This window comes from Myotis daubentonii, chromosome 13 (genome assembly GCF_963259705.1).
Source record: "Myotis daubentonii chromosome 13, mMyoDau2.1, whole genome shotgun sequence".
Classification (NCBI taxonomy): Eukaryota; Metazoa; Chordata; class Mammalia; order Chiroptera; family Vespertilionidae; genus Myotis; species Myotis daubentonii.
Window position 1 is genome coordinate 31,328,926 of NC_081852.1, and position 22,336 is coordinate 31,351,261.

The following is a 22,336-nucleotide window of genomic DNA, read 5'->3' on the forward strand; positions in this document are numbered from 1 at the left end:
ATGCATGCTAGTAGAAGATACAAGATTCCTGGGTCAGAGACAAAGGACAGCTTATGACACATGGCAACAGTAGGAGCCAGAGGATCAGCATTTCTGTGCTGGCTTCCTGAGTCCTATTCCCAGAGAGATGCAAAGTGGGCTGTGTTACCAAAGGGAGCCCAGAATTTAAGGAACCTGAATCTTTTATAATGGTCAATAAACATGCCTGTCCTTTGCTCTGACAGAAAACACTATCTCCATCTTTCAAAGCTGTCATACGAGCATCCTTCAAAAAGTCATCTAGAGAAAAAAAAATCACTAAATTTAATAAAAATAACTAAACCCTGGGAAAAAAAACAAAAAAAGTCATCTGGAACAAAGGGGAGCCAGTGCCTCATTCAAAAGGTGTGCAGAAATGCAAGAGACACACAGAGAATGTCTCTCCTTAATATATATGCCTCATAAATTGATATGATAATTAAATAGAACAACACATACACATATTTTTAAAGTTTTTAGAACACAGAAAGAGCTCAGAAAAAGTAATTGCTATTATTACCGTTACATTAATTGTCATTTTGGTTGTTGTTGTTGCTGTTAAACATTACAAATTAAAGCTGGCTTGTGGTTTCCCTACTTACCCTGCAACTTACCTAACCAGGAAGAGGATTGGTTCAAAAGCCTGGAGTAGGTGGATCCTGCAGGTGGGGCCAAATGGCCAAGGCAGGGGAAGGAGAGTAAGAGAGATGAGGTCATTAGAGATGTGGCCCCTGGGAACCTCAGTGGAGGCAGCAGGTTAGTCCTCTGCAATCTGTGGAACAGAGTAAATGATAAAGCTGGTGACTGTTGCCCAAGGCTTCGCCTTCTGCTGTTCTGTTTCTCTCTCTGCCCAAAGAGAATCTGAAATTTCCTATCACAGCATCCCATCCCTGGAATGTCTTTTCCTCGCCTGTCTACCATCTGTTTTCTGAAAGGTGGCATTCTGTGAAAAGAACCCAAGAAGTCCTAGATTTGAACCCAAGTTTTGCAACTTATAAAAACTTTTTAAAATATATATGTAAAACAGAATAACTGATATTTTAATCTTTTGTATTTCCACTAACCCAGAAGAAGCGGTAAGGGAAGTGATGAGTTTTGACATAGGGCTTCCGTCTCTTTGAAGTCCAGCCTTGGTGGCCGCTGCCCAGGTGATGGTTGGCCTAGAATGTAGGTTTTACTGCTCTTTTATCTGCCCAGGCCATTTGGAATTTGTAGTCCTTGCTTAGCTTCTCCACAGGATTTAATCCTTGCCATCAAAATACGCAGTGGTGCTTTCAAATAGTTCAGGACCCAGCCCAGAAGCACAGGCCAATTGCTTGGCGATGAGCTGGCCTATTTACAATTTAAGGACTGTCACAATGTATTATTTTCAGAAGTTATTCCTGGACATGTAAGTCATTTCCCAGTGGAAATGGTTCTTTTCTTCTGGCTGCTCTTGATTCATCACCAGATATTTGCTTGTTCTCCCCTTGGCATACAGCAGAGTTTGAGCCTGGAGTAGTATGACATTTTAAAATGGCAACCACTGATCGGCCGGTGTGGCTCATGGGCTGAGCATTGAACTATAAACCAGGAGGTCACGGTTCGATTCCCAGTAGGGGCACATGCCTAGATTGTGGGTTCGATCCCCAGTAGGGGGCATGCAGAAGGCAGCCGATCAATGATTCTCTCTCATCATTGAAGTTTCTTTCTCTATCTCCCTCTCCCTTCCTCTCTGAAGTCAATTATATATATATATATATATAAAATAAAATAAAATGCAACCACTAGGCTTGGGGTCAGACAACCTGGGTTCAAGACCCAGCTTTATCACTTCCTACTTCTCTGGGGGGCTGCTCCTAGGCCGATGCCCTCTGTCAGCCCTGGGTTTGAACAGTAGCTATTCACTAACTAGATGGCTTCTGGCTGACCACATACACTTTCTGAGCATCACTTTCCCATTTGTAAAATAGGAATGATAACACCTACCTGGTAGAGTTTGCTGTGAGTAGTTAATGAGGTATCATGCCTAGCACAGTGCTTGTCACACTATAGAAGCCACTCGAAAGTGTGACATCCACTCCATCCCCCTGAACTTACAGCACTCGAGGACCCCAGCACGGATGGAATACTCAATGCCCATGGGGCCCAGCACACAATTAAAATCACTGAGTATAAGAAAAATAACGCTGCGATGTTCAGCAAACAAGACAATTGGGAGTTGGCCTTAGCAGTGGGAAGAAAATGGGGAGTGCTAAAGAGTGTGGGAAATTGGGCATGTGTGTTTCATATAATACACCCACCACTCCAGCCCGTAGTTGACCCATATTAACAGATCTTCAGGTGTTTCTTTGTTTTTGTTTTTTCAAAAGAAGTCAGAAATGTGGAGGGTAAAGTTCTCAATTTTTAAATATTGGCTCACTAAAATAACAAACACACACATAGGCAAAGTTGGAGCCCACACAAAATATTTCCGAGCTTAGTCCAGCCCACGGACGAGGAGACTGTTCAATTGCATGTACTTGCTATCACTTAAACACTGAGCTTCTATCGCCCCTTCGCCTTTTTTTTTATCTGATTGTGTAATTTTCAGGGCTCCAGTTCTGTCTCCAATTTTGAATGAGGCCTTGAGAGCAGGGCTGGTGTCTTGCTCAGGAAACTGCTGCAGCGGGTCAACTCTTTGTGGGTTATAGCCTTTGAGCTCTTGAGACGGCTTGCTTCCCTCCAGAAAAACTTGTTGATGTCTTTCTGCCATGACACAGGCATACAACAGCTGGCTGCCTCCAGGAGGTTGAAAATAAACAGGTTCAGGAGCTCTGAGGACAGCAAATGGGCGTTATAGGTGAAGAAACGGCCCAAAATAAATACAGCTGTTGAGGCGGAAAGCTCTATTTACTTTGGCTCTTTTGAGGTCTACACTGGGAGAGGGAGAGTTGCTAATCCTGAGACTTTTCATACACCGACAACTAAGACCCCACTTAGGGGCTGGCCCCCAGTGCTGCGCACATGTGTACAGTCAGTCAGCATATATTTGATGATTAACAGATTCACTAGGTATATCAAATGATGGAGGACCTTTTAACAAAGTGATGAGTTCAAGTTCTCTGCACTGGAGGGCCCGTGTTAATCGTTTCTGGTTCGGAATATAACTCACGTGGAGCATTCTTCAACAACCAGCTTTTGTTTGCCACGTAGACATAATAGAAACGACAACTAGCTTGGGAGGCAGAAGTTCTGGGCTGTAGCGGCCGTTTGCTAACTAGCTGTATGACCTTGGTAAATCATTGCAGTGTTCTGAGGCCCAGGTTCCTCAGCTCTAAAGTGAGGGATTCAGAGAGAAGATCTCCAGGAAGGAGGTGGGAGCAGCGGAAAGGGCATGAGATGAGGAACCAGAAGGTCCACATGCACACCCCAGCTCTAATAGCTCCTCCCCGTGTGAACTTGGTTGGCAAAGAACCTGATCTCTGACTCTCTGCCTCCACCTCTGCCAGGCAGGACGAATCACAGTCTCCTTCCTAATGCTGCAACCATGAATTAGAGCGTAGATTTTACATGAACGTGCTTACAAATGGATATACAAACAATGACATTGGAATCAGACCAACCCAACTCTGAATCCTGACTTCACTACTTCCATGTGCTTATGGAAAGGTGACTTAAGATCCTTAAGCATCATTTTCCTTAATTTACAAAATGGTAATAACATCTACTTTGTGGGGTTGTTGTGATGATTAAATTAAGTGGGAAAATGTAAGGGAAGTGCTAGAAGAGGGCCTGGCACAGAGTGCCAGAAACAGCCATTATCACCGTTGATAAAAGACAAATGATGTTGATAGATCTCCATTCTCTAAGTCTATGACTGATTAGTTGAATCCCAAACCAAACTTCTCTTTTACACTTTGATCTGAACCCGAATTGTTTCTCTTCCTTTACAAAAAAAAAGGGGGGGGGGAGGGGAGCATCAAACAACAAAACAAAACAAGACAAAACAAAACAGAAACAAGGATCGAGTTCAAGTTGAGCATGAACCTAGTTGTTTTCTGAAGCCCAGGAACCAAGACACACAAACATTCTGGCCCAAGGTTGAGCCTGCCCTGCATGGGCCTGTTGCACTGAGGTAGGGAATGATTGGAAAGTTCCCTTCCGAAAGAAAAGAAAAGGGAGCCCATGGAAATACTTGGGTCTGTAGCGGTCCAGGAAGCAAAAGCAAAAATCCCAGACAGATACTGTTGCAGATTGTGTTCTCAGGGCGACATTCCAGATTTCTGTAAAATCCAGTTCACAGGAATAACTCTTTATCTAAATGGCTTTAAAGACCTTGCCAATATCGCAGGGTACACTTGAAATCCAACTGCATCCTGCACCAGATGGTGAGAAATGAGTGGAAACTCTCCTCTCAAGGCAACTGAATTAATCATATGTTTATTCATTGATTTATTAATTCCAAACAAGCTATTCCGAGTCTAATAATAGGCACTGTGCTAGATGCTAGTTGCTATGACCATAAACAAGGCAAAGTCCCTTCTCTCAGTAATGATCTGAAATACAAATGATTCTCACATAGATCACTCTAAGGGCTCTGCAATGTCAGGACTCTAGAGAGTACATATTTAGATAGATGGAACAATATTAAATGGATATACTCTATCATAGTATCTTACTGCTGACAATCTATCCCCCGCCCCACAAAAGGGAAAGACTAATTTTATACATAAGCATGTTCATGAAACATTATTTATAGTGTTAATATCAATATAAATGTCCAAAAAATTGACTAATAATTCAAAAAATTAGGGTGCATGAAATAATGAATACTATGCAGACATTAAAATGGACATAATTATGAAGACCAGTGAGAACTGCTTATTTGTGTGAGAACTGTTATCTTTACAAGATCATGTTTTAGTATGGAAACAGCCCAAGTGCCCATCAGTAGATGAGTGGATAAAATGGTGGTGGTACATATATACAATGGAATATTAATCAACCATTAAAAAGAAAAAAAATATTATCATTTGTGACAGCATGAATGATCTGTAAATAGCCACAGACATGTTCAGGTCACATATTGCTAGGTGAAATAAGTCAGAGAAAGACAAATACCACATGATTTCACTTATATGTGAAATCTAAAGAACAATATATATATAAAGAAACAAAACTAACAGACTCATAGATACAGAGAACAAACTGATGGTTGCCAAAGGGGAGGGTTTTAGGGACTGGGTTAAAAAAAAAGTTGAAGGGTTGAGAAGTACAGTTTGGTACTTACAAAATAGTCATGGGGATGTAAAGTACAGCACAGGAAATATAGCTAATAATCCTATCTAATAATAGACAAACATGGTAATTGACCATACCTTCGCTACGCCCCCCATTGGCTAATCAGCGCAATATGCAAAATAACCGCCAACAAAGATGGCGGCTAATTTGCATACTGCAGGCAGGGTGGGTCACCACCATCCCGCCTGCCCTGCCGCCATCCGGGCCTGCTATCTCAACCCAGGGTGGCAGCCTGGAGGGGCAGCAGTGATCCACCGGCCCACCTGGGTGTCCTGTGTGCAACCTGACCCAGGGCGGTGAGGCGGGACAGCGTGGCTCCTCTGTCACCCCAGCTTCCTCATCATAGCTCCCTTGGGAGCCTAAGCCTTTAGTCGGACATCCCCTGAGGGCTCCCTGGCTGCCAGAAAGATGTCTGACTGCAAGCTTAGGCCTGATCCCCCGGGGAGTGGGCCTAAGTCAACAGGTGGACATCCCCCAAGGGGTCCTGGACTGCAAATGGGCGCAGGCCAGGCTGAGGGACCCTCTCCCCCCCACCCTCCACCCCCCACCGAATGCACAAATTTGTGTGCACCAGGCCTCTAGTATTAACTATGTATGGTGCCAGTTGGATACTGGAAATATTAGGGTGGACACTTTGTAAAATATAAACACTACACTGTACACCTGAAACTAATACATAATAATGTTTTAAAAAATAAGACATTATTGGGGCAATTTGAAAAACTTGAATGGAATCTGAGGATTAGATAATACTGTACAATGCTAATTTCCTGCTTTTGATGGTCATACTGAGGTTATGCAAGAGAACATTTTTGTTTATAAGAAATACATAGAGAAAACTAAGATGGCGGCATAGATAAACACCGGGAAATTGTCGCCTCACACAACAATTGAAGAATGCCGCAAGGGTCAGAGCAAACATCGTCCAGAACAACAGGAAGGCTGGCTGAGTGTAATTTCTACAACTAGAAGAAAACAGGGGCACGCTGAGAGCCAGCGGAGCTGCGGAGGTGAAGTGCAGAGGTACGGCGGCGGCTCGCGCGCACGGAAAGGGGGTGGCGCCTGAGGACACGGCTGTCTTTTTGAATCACAAGCTCCCGACTGCTCTGAACTCCGGTTCCAGCGGGTCTCTGGGGACCCAGGGCTCATACGGGGAGAGGCTGGTCTGTCAGGCGGCAGCAGGCGAACTTGAGGGCGGCTTTCCCTCAGAGGTGCTTGCAGCCGTTACCGGGACACTGAGACGCACGGCTCAGGGCGCGGAGAATCACCATAGCTGCTTTCACCGCCCTTTGACTCCCTGAGACCCCGCCCCACCCAGGCTGCGGCAGAGGCTTTTGCATGTGAATGTACCTAACTACAGCCCAGCCAGGCAGACCCGGAACTTCCAAGAGAAGGCCCAAGGCCCCACAGCGGCTTGCATTGCTTCACAGCTGAGCCTCTTCGTGGCTCCTGCTGTGTGGCCTCAGGCAGGGGCTGAATTAGCACCTCCTTAGATCCAGGAGCCACTGTACCCAGTGGTCAGAGGGGGACCATTCTCCCACTTCAGACACAGCTGATTCCCACAGCCAATTGGCCTGGAGGTCAATTCCTCCCAGTGATCCTACAACAACCAAGGCACCAAGAGTGCACCAAGAGTGTCTACCCCAGGTAACTGGGGAGGCTGAGCCACTGGGCCCTACAGGACACCTGGCGCGCAGGGCCACTCTATCAACACAGGGAAGCAGCCAAAATGCGGAGACAAAGAAAAAGGTCACAAATGGCAGAAACGGAGGAAAGCAAACGACTGGATATAGAGTTCAAGGTCACGTTTATAAGGTTTTTCAAGAATTTTATGGAAACCGCCGATAAATTTAATGAATCCCTCAAGGAGTATAGTGAGACCATGGAGGACATGAAAAAGGACCAACTAGAAATTAAGCATACACTGACTGAAATAAAGAATAATTTACAGAGATCCAACAGCAGACAAGAGGATCCCAAGAATCAAGTCAAAGATTTGAAATACAAAGAAACAAAAAATACCCAACCGAAAAAGAAAAAAGAAAAGAGATTCAAAAAATATGAAGATAGTGTAAGGAACCTCTGGGACAACTTCAAGCGTACCAACATCAGAACTATAGGGGTACCAGAAGGAGAGAGAGGGCAAGATATTGAAAACCTTTTTGAAGAAATAATGACAGAAAACTTCCCCTACCTGGTGAAAGAAATGGACTTACAAGTCCAGGAAGCGCAGAGAACCCCAAACAAAAGGAATCCAAAGAGGACCACACCAAGACACATCATAATTAAAATGCCAAGAGCAAAAGATAAAGAGAGAATCTTAAAAGCAGCAAGAGAAAGACAGTCAGTTACCTACAAGGGAGTACCCATTCGACTGTCAGCTGATTTCTCAACAGAAACCATGCAGGCCAGAAGAGAGTGGCAAGAAATATTCAAAGAGATGAATAGCAAGAACCTACAACCAAGATTACTTTATCCAGCAAAGCTATCATTCAGAATAGAAGGTCAGATAAAGAGCTTCACAGATAAGAAAAAGCTAAAGGAGTTCATTACCACCAAACCAGGATTATATGAAATGCTGAAAGGTATTCTTTAAGAAGAGGAAGAAGAAAAAGGAACTCTTACCATTTGCCACAGCATGGATGGAGCTGGAGAGCGGATAAATACCACAGGATCTCACTCATTTGTGGAATATAATGAACAACATAAACTGATGAACAAGGACTGATCCAGAGACGGAGAGGCATTGATTGGACTGTCGGGCCTTGGAGGGAAGGTAGGGGAGGGTGGGGGCAAGGGGGAAAGATCAACCAAAGGACTTATATGCAAGCATATAGGCCTAACCAATGGACACGGACAACGGGGGGGTGAGGGGATGAGCGGGGGGGGGGGGGGGGGGTAGAGGGTACACATATGTAATATCTTAATCAATAAAAAATATTTAAAAAAAAAAGAAAAGAAATACATACTAAAGAATTTCGGACTGATGAGGCATTATGCTACCAATTTACTCTCACATACTTCAGAGGGAAAATTTTCAACTTTCCTAGATATTTGAGTATATTTCAAATTTTTAATGGAAAAAGAAAGTCAGCCACAACAAAATATGTAGTGTGTGATTTCATTTATAAAAAGTTCAAAAGCAGCCGAAACCGGTTTGGCTCAGTGGATAGAGCGTCGGCTTGCGGACTGAAGGGTCCCAGGTTCGATTCCGGTCAAGGGCATGTGCCTGGGTTGCGGGCACATCCCCAGTAGGGATGTGCAGGAGGCAGCTGATCGATGTTTCTCTCTCATCGATGTTTCTAACTATCTCTCTCCCTTTCTCTCTGTAAAAAATCAATAAAATATATTAAAAAAAAAAGTTCAAAAGCAGACAAAAATATATTGTTAGGGATGGATAATTAGATGGTAAATTTAAAATAAAAAACAATGAAATTAATACATAAAAGTTAGGTTAGTGGTCACCATGGGTGCGGACTGTGACTGGAGGGGAAATGTGAGGGGTTTCTTGGGTGTTGGCAATATTGCATTGTTTGACCTGGGTGATAACTCAATAGATATTCATTTTACAACCATTCATTAAATCATGCATCTGTTTTATGCACTTTCCTATAAGTTTTTTTGTATTTCACAGGGTAAAGGTCCTGAAAAGGAAACTTAAGAAATAGACAAAAAAAGGATACTATCACTTACTAATAAACCATTGGGGAGGGATGAGTTTCAAATTTTAGATTATTTTTTCAGATTTCAGAAATATAATATGGTGCATGTAATCTGTATTATTTTACTCCCTACGCAGGTTTGAAACCACTCCCTGTAATCAAACAAATCAAAATTTCTGCAGCAAAGCATCCAAACAATCGCACCAACTGGTATAAAAACTGGTATAAATAAAAACTGTAAGTAGCCACAGACATGTTCAGGTCACATAGTGCTGTCAAATAAGTTCGTTACCAACATATAATTTTGTTTTATTTTGTGAACCTGGCCCTGGCTGGTGTGCACAATGGTTAGAGCATCAGACTACATACCGAAGGGTCATGGGTTCATTTTCTGGTCAAGGGCACATGCCTGGGTTGAAGGTTTGATCACCAGCCCCAGTGGTGGTGCATGCAGAAGGCAACCAATCAATGTGTCTCTCTCACATGGATGTTTCTCTCTCTCTCTCTTCCCCTCTCTCTGTCCCTGTCCCTAGTTCCCTTTCTCCTCTTCTCTCCCTCCTTCCACTCTCTCTAAAAATCAATGGGGACAATATCCTCAGGTGAGGGTTAACAAACAAACAACAAAAAAAGAAATTGTGAATCTATATTAACTTCAAAAATATGCAGAAGAGGAAAAGTAATCATTGTATTCCATGCAGTTCAGCTATGCAAAGCATTTATATAGTAACAATGACATAAACATTGAATATTATCCAACTCAAAACAATGGTATAATCATATTGGGAAGCTTGTGCTAAGAGTACACTTTAATAACTTTCATTTCCTGAAATTTGGAAGTTTGCATGTATGTAAAGAGAGCCAAGTCCCTCACTTCCCTGTATAGATATTGCCTAAAATTGAAAAATCAAGAGGTAGTAATGCATTCATATTGTTTAGCAACATGGGTTTAGCAACCAAATACTTTGGTTTTAGGAAGTGGGGAGAGTTGTAGGAGAGAGGAATAAGGCCTGTTACTTTTTATGAACAAACCTCAGGGATTTATTTGACTTTATATTGTGTAAAAGAAATGATGTAAAAGTTCCTTTAAATATATCCCAAGAAACCGGAAACACCAATCAGAAAGGATATATGCACCCCTATGTTCATAGCAGCACAATTCACCATAGCTAAGATCTGGAAACAGCCTAAGTGCCCATCAGTAGATGAATGGATTAGAAAACTGTGGTACATCTACACGATGGAATACTATGCTGCTCTAAAAAGGAAGGAACTCTTACCATTTGCAACGTCATGGATGGAACTGGAGAGCATTATGCTAAGTGAAATAAGCCAGTCAATAAAGGAAAAATACCACATGATCTCACTCATTCATGGACAATAGAGACCATTATAAACTTTTGAACAATAATAGATACAGAGGCAGAGCTGCCTCAAACAGATTGTCAAACTGCAGCAGGAAGGCCGGGGAGGGTTGGGGGGCAGGAGGTAGTGGGGTAAGAGATCAACTAAAGGACTTGTATGCATGCATATAAGCATAACCAATGGACATAAGACACTGGGGGATAGGGGAGGCTAGGGGACTGTCTAGGGCGGGGGGATAAAATGGACACATATGTAATACCCTTTGTAATATTTTAAGCAATAAAAAAAAAAAGTTCCTTTAAGTAATTGTTAAGTACTGAGTATGTGCAGGGTACTATACATAATCAGATATAGAAACTATTTTCAAAGCACTTATACCTTGGACATTCTACCTGGGGTGTCAGCCAAGTATCCATAAATAAAACGACCAATAATGCCAGATGTGTGACAACTGTCAATGAGGTTTAGTCAACAGGAGTTCAGAAGAGAAGGAAGGAGTTCACAAAAGAGTAGGCACAGAGGTGTTCCTGGAGGGAGTGGGCTTGAGTTGAACCGTGCAGGTGGGTAGAAGCAATACTTTTTCTCTCAGGTACACCCATCCCTTGCTGTTGAAAGGCCTTCTGCTCTGACCTCAGGTTTGGGTATCAGAAATGAAGACTTGGGTAAATGCTACTGTCAATGGGGTCTTTCACTGACAAAGGAATGCCATTAAATACAAGCCAAAGGGAAGTCAAAAAACCACAACAAAAGTATGTCCTTCTAACTTATCAATTCCAGAAATAGGTAGTTTCCACTTCATTCTTTTAGAGCGGTGGTTCTTACCCGGGGGCTACATTGCTGCCCAGGGTGTATTTGGCAATGCCTGGAGATGTTTTTGACTGGAGAGTGTGCTACTGGCATCAATGGGTGGAGATCAGGGATGCTACTAGTGCAGGACAGCCTCACACAACACAGACTATGCCGTGCAACATGTCAGCAGTGCTGAGGTAGAGGAAACCTGCGCTAGATCACCCAGTCCTGTTCCCTGTGCAGTGGTGGCCTTAGGAAGAGGGGAAACTGGAAGCCACACGTACATTATATCTTGAAAGATCCAGGAAAGCCTCCCAAGTACACTTGTCTCCACAGGCTGGTTACTGGTGCTCTAACGTTTAACATTCAAAGCATTCCTTGGGGTTAAAACATTACATCTCCAGAACTTCTCAATTAAAAAGGAAGAGGTGTCCCCTTAAAGCAGTGACATCAAATAAGTTTCATCTTAATGCCAAATCTGATCAGTTGGAAGTGGTTGCCAAGAATACCATGCTAAAAGGGATTCTGAAGGCTCATCTGGCTTCAGTATAGAAAAAAACACATGGTTGACTCATGATATGTAAACAAATATAGGAGAATAAGTAGGAACATGTCCAACAGATTTGCCTTTTTAAAAACATGAGGTATAATTGACTATATAACATATGTTAATTTCAGTGGTAAAACATAATGATTTGACATTTATATATATTATGAATTAATCACCGTAATAAGTCAACATCTACCACTACACATAGTTACATTTTTTTCTTGTGATGAGGACTTTTAAGATCTACTCTCTGAGCAACTTTCAAATATACAATACAGTATTATTAACTATAGTCTATTAACTATATTTCCCTTTAACATCTTCCATTGGGTTTGATGATCAGGTTTGCTTTTCAGCTTAGTAGGGAGGCATTTAAGAACATAAATGTAGCCCTAACTGGTTTGGCTCAGTGGATAGAGTGTCACCCTGCAGGCTGAAAGGTCCCAGGTTCGATTCCCGTCAAGGGCATGTACCTTGGTTGCGGGCACATCCCCAGTAGGAGGTGTGCAGGAAGCAGCTGATCTATGTTTCTCTCTCATCCATGTTTCTAATTCTCTATCCCTCTCTCTTCTTCACTGTAAAACATCAATAAAATATATTTTTTAAAAAAGAACATAAATGTAAATGCTGATAGTAGGATTGAAGGTGAGTGCGGTAGAGAGATGAATGACCCCATAAAGATGTCCATGTCCCAATCCCCAGAACCTGTACATGTGCTATGTTACATGGCAAGGGGGAATTAAGGTTGATACTAGCTGGCTTTAAAATTGGGAAATTGCCCTGGCCAGTGTGGCTCAGTTGGTTGAAACGTCATCCCATGCACCAAAAGGTCACAAATTTGATTCCCAGTCAGAGCACATATCCAGGTTGTGGGTTCCATCTCCTACCGGGGCACGCATAGGAGGCAACCCATTGATGTTTCTCTCTTCTCTCTTCTCTCTCTCTCTCTCTTTCTCCCTTCCTCTCTCTCCAAAATCAATAAAGAAAACATATCCTCAGGTAAGGATTAACAAATAAAATAGAGAAAATATCCTGAATTATTCAGGTGGGCTCAATGTAATCACAGGGTAATAAATGAAAGTGGAAGCAGGAAAGTAAGAGTCAGAGTAAAAAGTGATGACAAAAGCAAAGTCAGAGATACACAATCAGAGAAAGACTCAATGGACTATTGCTGGCTTTGAAGATGGAAGGGAGCCACAAGTTAGGAGGGAAGCTTCTAGCCAGGTAGGTCTCCACAGTGGTGAAGTCAGGGCCTCTAGGGCAGTAGGAAAATTCTGAGAACTAAAAGATAGGAATAATAGATCCATGAAGCGGAAAGGAAGGGGTCCCGACAAAAGAGCCTGTGACAAACCTGACTTATTTCACTGTGTTCCAAACCCTGGACTTGGGTCTCCAGAGAAAGACAGGAGAAAGCAGGTTTTCCTTCTGGAATCTGGCAGAAAGATGGGTAGGTAGAGACCTGCTGAGTAGCCCAAGGGAATCAGTCATTTCATTGTTCCCAGCTGGTACTCTCATTTTCCTAGCATGAGCCCAGACAGCATCTTACCTGAATTAACATGAGGGAGAGCCTTCCCAACCAGCGCATGAGCTGCAAATCTGGGACATTTTTGAGGTTTGACTCCAAGCTATTCCTGCAATCCTGAATAATAGCCATCCCCACTCAAACCAATGCAAGTGTGATTTGTGTAAAAACTCTTAGCCAGAGTCCTTTATTACTCTCCCTTATATGATTGATTACCTTAAACTGTACTAGGAATCGGATAAGGCATCAAAAACAGAAAAATCTGCTTACACAGTCTTTGGATCTGAAAACCAAATGGAAACATTAATATCTTAAAGCTGAAAGCAGTTACTGGATACACTCCTAAGGAACCTTGAACAACCTATTGAACCAAAACAACATCCTGCCCCGCAAATGCTTTCAATTCATGTTGTGAAATAAAACAGACATCATGTTTTCACCCTTAGAACATAAGACATAGTATTGAGCTTCCAGCGCTATGAAATAGATATACAACTTCACAAAATAGGATGAGTACGGCTCCTTCTGTTGAAAAATAATTATGGCTTCATGTTTATTTTTTTCAGGTTGAACCTATTAGCAGATAATTATTTCAAAATGAATCTCTTTCCCAATCCCCTGGCAAAGAATGCTTGGTATGTTTTGATTGGTCGGTGTGCCATCATGCATTTTACGAGCTCTTTGCTTAATCTGAAGTTAATGTATTCTTTGCAGGCGAAAGAGAAAGACCATGCATGCCCAGTGGCATATGAATTGCTCAACAGATCTTCATTTGGTTTACTGTGCCAAAGAAAGGAAGACAATTCTGTCCTCTTTTTAAAAAATCATATTCTTCCATGAAGTCTTCCTTGATTGACTAGCTTCAGTAGCACCAGGCTCTTCTCCATCATGACCCTCAACGCACACATTCAATGTCTGAATGAGTGATAACCTATTCAAGGTCAGCAAGAGGGTAAGGACCATGTTATTCATATTCTATGCCCCATTCCTAGTGCCTAATACTGTGCTCGGTACATAGTAAATCTATTTAAATATATTTTGAGTTAATGAAAGAATAAGGAAGCAACTGCTTCCTTCCCTGAGGGCTGGCCAGTTTAATTCCAAGACATCTAAATGCTTTTGAAGTAACTCTTTCTAGGCAAGTACAAATGACATGGAAATTTCCTAAATATACTGTTTGTTGAGGAAACATTTCTTTGTTTCTTCTGCCACACTACAAAACACTCTTACCCGGCAATTTCTTCAGCACGTCTACATTTCTTGAACATGTACTTAATATTTTTTCTTTCTAACATTTGTCAAGCTTATATCTTATTGAATCACACTATTTCTATGTTTTTACCTTGTATGCTCTTAGACTTCCTCTCTGCCTCTTCTGGTTTTTGGAGACTGCAGATAAAGTGCCTTATCTGTCCTAGCTTTAAGTTAGCATTAAATGCTGGCATTGGCCCATCCCTGGATTGATTTTAACAGAAATGTTTTCCTCAGGCATTAGACATGAAATAGCAGAAAAAAATGCCAAACTTGAGCTTGAAATTCTGTTCTTCAAAAGTAAGTAAATTTCCAACGAGATGACTTATTGATATAATCCTGAGATCAAGAAACAGAGCTTCCAGGGAAAATTATCGGCATGTGTGATGTCATCAGAGGAGGGAATAAAGTAGGTCTAGGCAGAATTGTATAACTGCTCGAAAGTGCTGTTCATATATTTTTTTATTTCAGAGAGAGGAAGGGAGAGGGAGAGAGAGATAGAAATGTCAATAATAAGAGAGAATCATTGATCGGCTGCCTCTTATATGCCCCACACTGGGGTATGTGCCCTGACCGGGAATCAAACTGTGACCGCCAACCCCCCAACCCCCAACCACTGAGCCATGCCTTCCCAATGCTGCTGTTCACCATATACCACATTTCAACTCTTTCCCTCATCCTTTCCTCCAGTCTTCAAAAATGTGGATTTTGGTAACTCTGTTGGCCTGACCTCTTATTAAAGAAGAAGAAGAAGAAAAAAAAAAAAAGTCTTGCCATTTAGTTGCTGGAAAACAGTCTATTGTATGGATTATATTTAAAAAAAATATTGTCCAGGTGGGGCTAAAAGCACTACTGTATAAGAGTTCACAACTTTGCCTCTCTGTGACTGTGTGCTTGCCTCCAGGCCTTCAGTGAAGCTAATCGGGACCATGGGTAAAAGGTCTGAAAATTGGAAGATAAGAGACAGACTAAAAAAAGAGAAAACCTTATCCTGGGAGAACAAAAAGAGAAAGACCAGAACCATGAGTGCATGCAGGGATGAGGAAGAAATTTGGTGAGCTGACAGTCTTTGGGAAGAGCGTTAGACTGGGTAGGGAAAGGAAAAGAGATGAAGAAATAATTTTAAAGACTTCTGCTAGGTATTCTTTTGACATTCTTTGAAAGTCCCTGGTAAATATTTGAATTACCTTGTGATTAGTTTTGATTGTCAAACTTGTGTTTATTTGAATGTAAGGCATCGTACAGACTGGGCCACATGGGGCCCCATATTTAATGGGCTTTCTCTTTTGCTCTCATCCTTCATCCCTAAATATAGGGAAACCAATATAAGCAGAATCCAACTGATAAGAATTTTCTTAGCTAATTTTTATGTTCCCAGAGAACTCTTAGGGAAAACTAATAAAGGGAATTATACAAGATATTCTGTTAGAACACCCATACACACAACTGTTACAGGATATATACATTCCAACATTTAATACTTTCTATATCTACAACTCTAATCTATAAACATGAACACCCAACTAAAATTCAGAATGATGATCCTGAGATACTTTGGGTGGTAAACACACAATGCAATATGTAAATAATCTACATATATAAAAGCCTAAGTGACCAAACAACCAAACAACTGAACAACTGGTCAACTGGTCACTATGACGTGCACTGACCACCGGGGGCAGATGTGCAATGCAGTAGCTGCCCCCTGGTGGTCAGTGAGCTCCCAAGGCCAACCTCCCGCAGCCCCCCCCCCCCCCCCCCCCCGTCCCAACCTCCCACCTGCCAGATCAGCCCTTATTACTGGCCAGGCCAAGGGACCCCACCTGTACATGAATTCGTGCACTGGGCCCCTAGTGTATATATAATTGTACACTTGAAACCTATATGACTTTATTAACTAATGTCACCCAATAAATATAATAAAAACATGTTTAATTAAAAATATCTTGCTCGGCCGGCATGGCTCAGTGGTTGAGCATCAATCGATGAACCAGGAGGTCATGGTTTGATTCCAGGTCAAAGCACATGCCCAGGTTGCGGGCTCCATCCCCACTGTGGGGTGTGCAGGAGGCAGCCAATCAATGCTTCTCTCTCATCATAGATGTTCTTATCTCTCTCTCCCTCTCCCTTCCTCTCAGAAATCAATAAAAATATTTTTTAAATAAAAAAAACCTCATCTTTTGTACATACTAAAGAAAAAAAAATAACCAAAAGACATCCCTTCTAGCTCTGAGCATTGTGGTTAAGGGCAGTTAGGCCACCTTAAAGACTCAGCATGCAATCCAAATAGAGATGGGCAATGAGTCATTTGTGGCCCCATGTATACAAAAGGAAACCTCACCTTGCCACACCAATCATTTTTGTTGTTTCTTTTCTTTAAAGACAAGACTTAACGAGCACCTGAAAGAAGTTCATAGGAAGCTCTCTGTACACTGAGGAAACTCTGAAAGGCAAAGCAACTAGACTTTTCTCTTTTCCACTGGAAACTTTTTCCCAAAATGACCCATTTCTACCAGCTTTGTTTATACTTCCTGAATTAGGACAAGAGGCAGACCCTCACACCCACACAGCATTTATAGGCATAACTGTGGCCAAGTTTCTTCTTCTTTTTTTCTTGTGTTGCCTCTTTTCATTTCTGTTGCGAAGAAAGCCCTAAATTTCAACCCAGCTGATGGTTTTCATCCCAGGCCACACAACTGGCAAAGCCCTGAGTCCCAAGACCTCCCAAAAACATAAAGATGCCTGGGAATCTGAAACAGGTACCACTGATTACTTTAGCAGTAGAGGCCTTGTTTTCTCTTGGTGGATTTACCCTGATTCTCTTCTCTTCTCAGGCTTTGGCTCTTGGCCTCTCTGCTAGAACTGATATCAACACCATGGTTGTGTTTATGTCTCCCCCAGTGCCAGGCTCACTGATGTGGTGAGTGGAGCTCTGGGAAGTGGAGCCGAGGAGGCTGAGTCATCAGTCATGATCTTCTGTCTCCCTGGGTCTGACCGAAATGACAGAGGCTGCTCTCACTACCGTGTCACTGGGAGACCACAGCAGAAAGGAGGTGGAGGACTTGTCCCCTTTCACTTTAAGAAAGGACACATATTCGGCAGAGTAGTGGAGAGATGATGGTACAGAGATCTCCATGCAGCTTCCATTCCCTTTTGTCCTTCAGGCCACAGCCTAACTGGGACCCTTTCTACCAGTAGGTGGATAAACCACTTTGGAAAGCTACCAAGTGGCAAGCTACTAAAGCTGAATGTATACATACTCTGTGACCCAGCATTTCCACTTATGAGTAAGTACATGTGTATGTGTGTGTGTGTGTGTGTGTGTATTTATAGTATATATCCATATTCCATACCACATATTTAATATATACATATAAATAATATATAATACAGGTAGTATAAATTCATTCATATGTTCACCAAATACATGTGCAAGAATGATCATAGCAGTACTACTTATAATAGCTAAAAACATAAACTCCCTAAGTACCTGCCAGCAGCATGGGATAAATGAAGGGTGGTATTTTCACATGGCAGCACACCACGCAGCAATGAGAATGAAAGAGCTATAACTATACACAAGATGAATACCACAAACATAATATTGAGCAAAAGAAAGCAGAGAAAAAGAGAGTAAATACTGTGTGGTCTCATTTATTTAAAGTTAAAAACTAGGCAACATTCATCTATGCTGTTAGAAGTCAAGACAGAGATTGCCACTGGGGGTTATGACTGTAAGGGAGGAAGAGGGGGGTCTTCTGTGGTACTGGTAACTGTAGCTTCCTGAACAGTACAATTTTAAATGACTAAAGTGATGAATTTTATGTTATGTGTAGTTTACCACAACAAAAAGTCATCTTCTCATATACTTTCCTGAATACCTCACAAAAAGAACCATACTTCCAACCATTCCTATCACAAAATCATGTTTATTTCCACCAGAAGCATTTTTACTACTTGCTACTTCCTTGTTCTTTATCTTTCCTCATTATCTTTAATGTCAATGTCTACTAGAATGTAAGCTCCATGAGGATAGGTATCTTGTCTGTGTTATTCAACTCGATTCATCTGCCAGTTCGTAGATCTCAAAAAAATCTTTGATGAATCAACAAAATTTCTGGGTGACCTGAAGCAACTTATGAAATACTTCTGTAAACCTTTTATTTTATTCATTCATCCTAGAAGTATTAAGCATTTATATGCATACTGTACGAGATTCAAAAGTGAAATGAGGTAGCATGTTCTTACAAAAATGAAGCTAGCTCTTGCAAACAGCAATGTATTCCCAGTCTTTAAAGCTTGGGTAGATGCTAGATCAGAACAGCATATAGATTTAAACTCATCGTGACAGATCAGATTGTTTAATGTTACCTGCTTCCAGAATTTGTTGAGAAGTATTCTAAAGCCCCATCTGGACTCAGCAGAAAAAAAGAAATTCACCAAAAATGAGTGATGTCTAGTGATACTATATATAGAGAACCACAAAAATTCCATCAAAAAAATTACTAGAACTGATAAGTGAATTCAGTAAATTCGCAGGATACAAAACAAGTATTCAGAAATTCACTACATTTTTGCACACCAATAATAAACTATCAGAACTAAGAAAATAATCCCATCTACAATTGCATCAAAATAATAAAATACCAAGGAATAAATTTAACCAAGGTGATAAAATACCTGTACACAAAATAATTATAAGACACTGAAGAAAGAAATTGCAGAAGATGCAAATAAGTGGAAGTATATACTGGGAGAGGAAGCATTAACATTATTACAATGTCCATACTACCCAAAGCAATCTATAGATTCAATATAATTCCTATCAAAATAACAATAGTTTTTCATAGAACTTGAACAAATAAACCAACAATTATTATGAAACCATGAAAGATCCTGAATAGCCATAGCCATCTTGAGAAAAAAGAACAAAGTCAGAGGTATCAGGCTACCTGATATCAAACTATACTGCAAGGCTATAATAATCAAAACTGTATGGTACTGGCATAAAAAAACAGACATACAGATCAATGGAACAGGGTAGAGAGCCCAGAAATAAACCCATGCCTATATAGTCAATTAATATATGATAAAGGAGGCAAAAACATACAATGGGGGTAAAGATGGTAATTTAATAAATAGCATTGAGAAAATGAACAGACACATGCAAAAAAAAATGAAACGACCATTTTCTTACTGTATATACAAGAATAAACTGAAAATTGATTAAGGACTTAAATGTAAGACTCAAAACCATAAAACTCCTAAAAGGAAACATAGGCAGTAAAATCCATGGCATTTCTCTTAGCAATATTTTTTCTGATACATCTCCTCAGGCAAGAGAAACAAAAGAAAAAATAAACAAATGGGACCATATCGAACTAAAACATTTTTGCAAAGGAAACCATCAACAAAACAAAAAGACAACCTACTAAATTGAAGAACATATTTGCCAATGATACATCCAATAAGGGCTTAATATTCAAAATTTATTAAGAACTCAAACAACTCAACACCAAAGAACCCCAAACAATCCAATTAAAAAATGAGCAGGAAACCTGAACAGACACTTTTTCAAAGAGGACACACAAATGGCCAATAGACATATGAAAAAATGTTCAACATCATTAATCACCAGTGAAATGCAAATTAAAACCACAATGAGATATCACCTCACACCTGTCAGTATGGCTATCATTAATTCATCAACAAAGAACAAGTGCTGGCGAGGATGTGGAGAAAAGGGAACCCTCATTTACTGTGGGTGGGAATGCAGACTAGTGCAGCTACTATGGAGAATAGTACCATGGCAGTCAGTGCCATGGCCTCAACCTGCAGGATGTGGCCAAGGATTGAAATAATAAGCCCTAGAAGTTAGGCTTGTTCCTAGAGATACTAGTCAAAGGACACAGAGACTCTGGGGTGAGAGTTCAGTGTGTCAGTCTAAGATGTTCTTTTCATGCTTTCTTGCTGGTGGTGACCCTCAACCCGAAGCAATGCCACCATTCTTCCCAAAAAGGAGGGAAGCCATCCCTGCCCCTACTGCTTCTTGAAAGAACCACTGCCTTCATCACCAGCCATTCATCAACTTCTGAGACCTGGGTTGGCACAAGTGGATCACTGCCCCCAGACGGTTCATGGCAAATTACTGCCACGGAGATTGTCTTTTCTCAATGACCACCTCCCTCAGCAGCTCCACTTATACTTTCATGGAAGCACCAATACATGCGGTCGACCCAGTGACTCTCCAGGCTTCTGTATTCCCACCAAGCTGTCCCCCAAGTCCACGCTGTATCAGGGACACATGATGCAACAGTATGGAGACATGATAGTTGATGAATGTGGGTGTAGGTAGGTGGCCAGAAATAGGAATTGAAGGAGTGTTCTTAGGGTACACTTTTAATGAAACAACATATCTGGTTTAAAAGTGGCGTGTGTGTTTTGGTTTTTTTAGAAAGCCATTACTGGTACTTTTGTTTTTAATTCTCACCTGTGGATATGTTTTTATTAATTTGAGAGAGGGGGATGGAAAAGGAGGGAGAGAGAGAGAGAGAGGAAGAGAGAGAGAGAGAGAGAGAGAGAGAGAGAGAGAGAGAGAGAGAGAGAGAGAAACATTGATCCAGTTGCCCCCTGAACGCGCCCTGACTGGGAATCGAAACCACAACCTTTTGCTGTACAAGACTAAGCTCCAACCAACTGACCCATCCGGCCAGGGCCCATTTCTTTTATTAGAAACAAATAATGCTTCTGAAGATGTTGGCCACAGGTCATAGTATAGACGTACTTTTAATACAGTGTACTTCTCCCTTAATTATATTCCGGTAGTAAGTGAAATACCTTCTTGGCTATGAGAAACAGAAGTATTTGATGGACAATGTAAGCTGGTCTCTTCGTACACAAACCATGTATTTCTCCCCAAAATATCATATTCAGAAAGCCAAAGATCACAGATACATTTAAGGATCCCATACTAGTCACAGAGCCAAAATAACACATCATTCTTTGAAGATTATAGGGTGCAAGTCCCTGGACAATATTGTGACCAGTAGCTATTTTAATATCTGTCAGAGCTTTAGCCCAGGCTGAAGTGCTCACCAGCCACAAGAAAGTGGCAACAAGAGTAACAACAAAGTCAGCCACGGGAAGTGTTCAACTATCCCAATACAGGTTTGGGTAACCAACATAGAGCAGAAGAGCAGCAATGCAGCATAGGTAGTCAAAGACTGAAAACATAACATAGAATTCCACAGAAGAAGAAAATTAAAAACGGAACTGCCTGATGACCCAGCAATTCCACTTCTGAGTATATATCTGAAGAAACCCAAAACACTAATTCAAAAGAATATGTGTACCCCTAGGTTCACTGCAGCATTATTTACAATAGCCAAGCTATGCAAGCAACCCAAGTGCCTATAAATAAACAAGTAGATTATAAAAAAGTGATGGTACATATTTACAATGGAATATTACTCAGCCATAAGTAGAATAAAACCTTACCATTTGTGATAGCATGAATGGAGAGAGACTTATGCTAAGTGAAATAAGTCAGTCAGAGAAAGACAAATATTACATGATTTCACTTATATGTGGGATCTAAAGAACAAAATAAATTAACAAACAAAATAGAAATGAACTCATAGAGACAGAGAACAGACAGATGGTTGCCAAAGGGGAAGAGGTTGGGGGACTGGGTGAGAAAGAGATTAAGAACTATACATTGGCAGGACAAAATGTTCACCGGAGTGTGAATTGCAGCACAGGCCATATAACTGATAATGTTGTAAATAACTATGTATGGTGCCAGGTGGGTACTCAAAATATCAGGGGGGACACTTTGTCAAGTATATGATTGTCTAAGCACTAAGCTGCCTTAACTTGCAAGCTAAAGCCATGCTCTCCCAAAGCCTGGCTATTTCTGCA

General features: G+C 41.3%; 1 pseudogene; it reads right to left on the minus strand.

Annotated features, from left to right (window-relative positions):
- Nucleotides 1-21,227: 21,227 nt before the first annotated feature.
- On the minus strand, nt 21,228-21,562 carry LOC132214654 (synaptophysin-like protein 1; annotated as a pseudogene).
- Between the last annotated feature and the right edge of the window lie 774 nt (nt 21,563-22,336).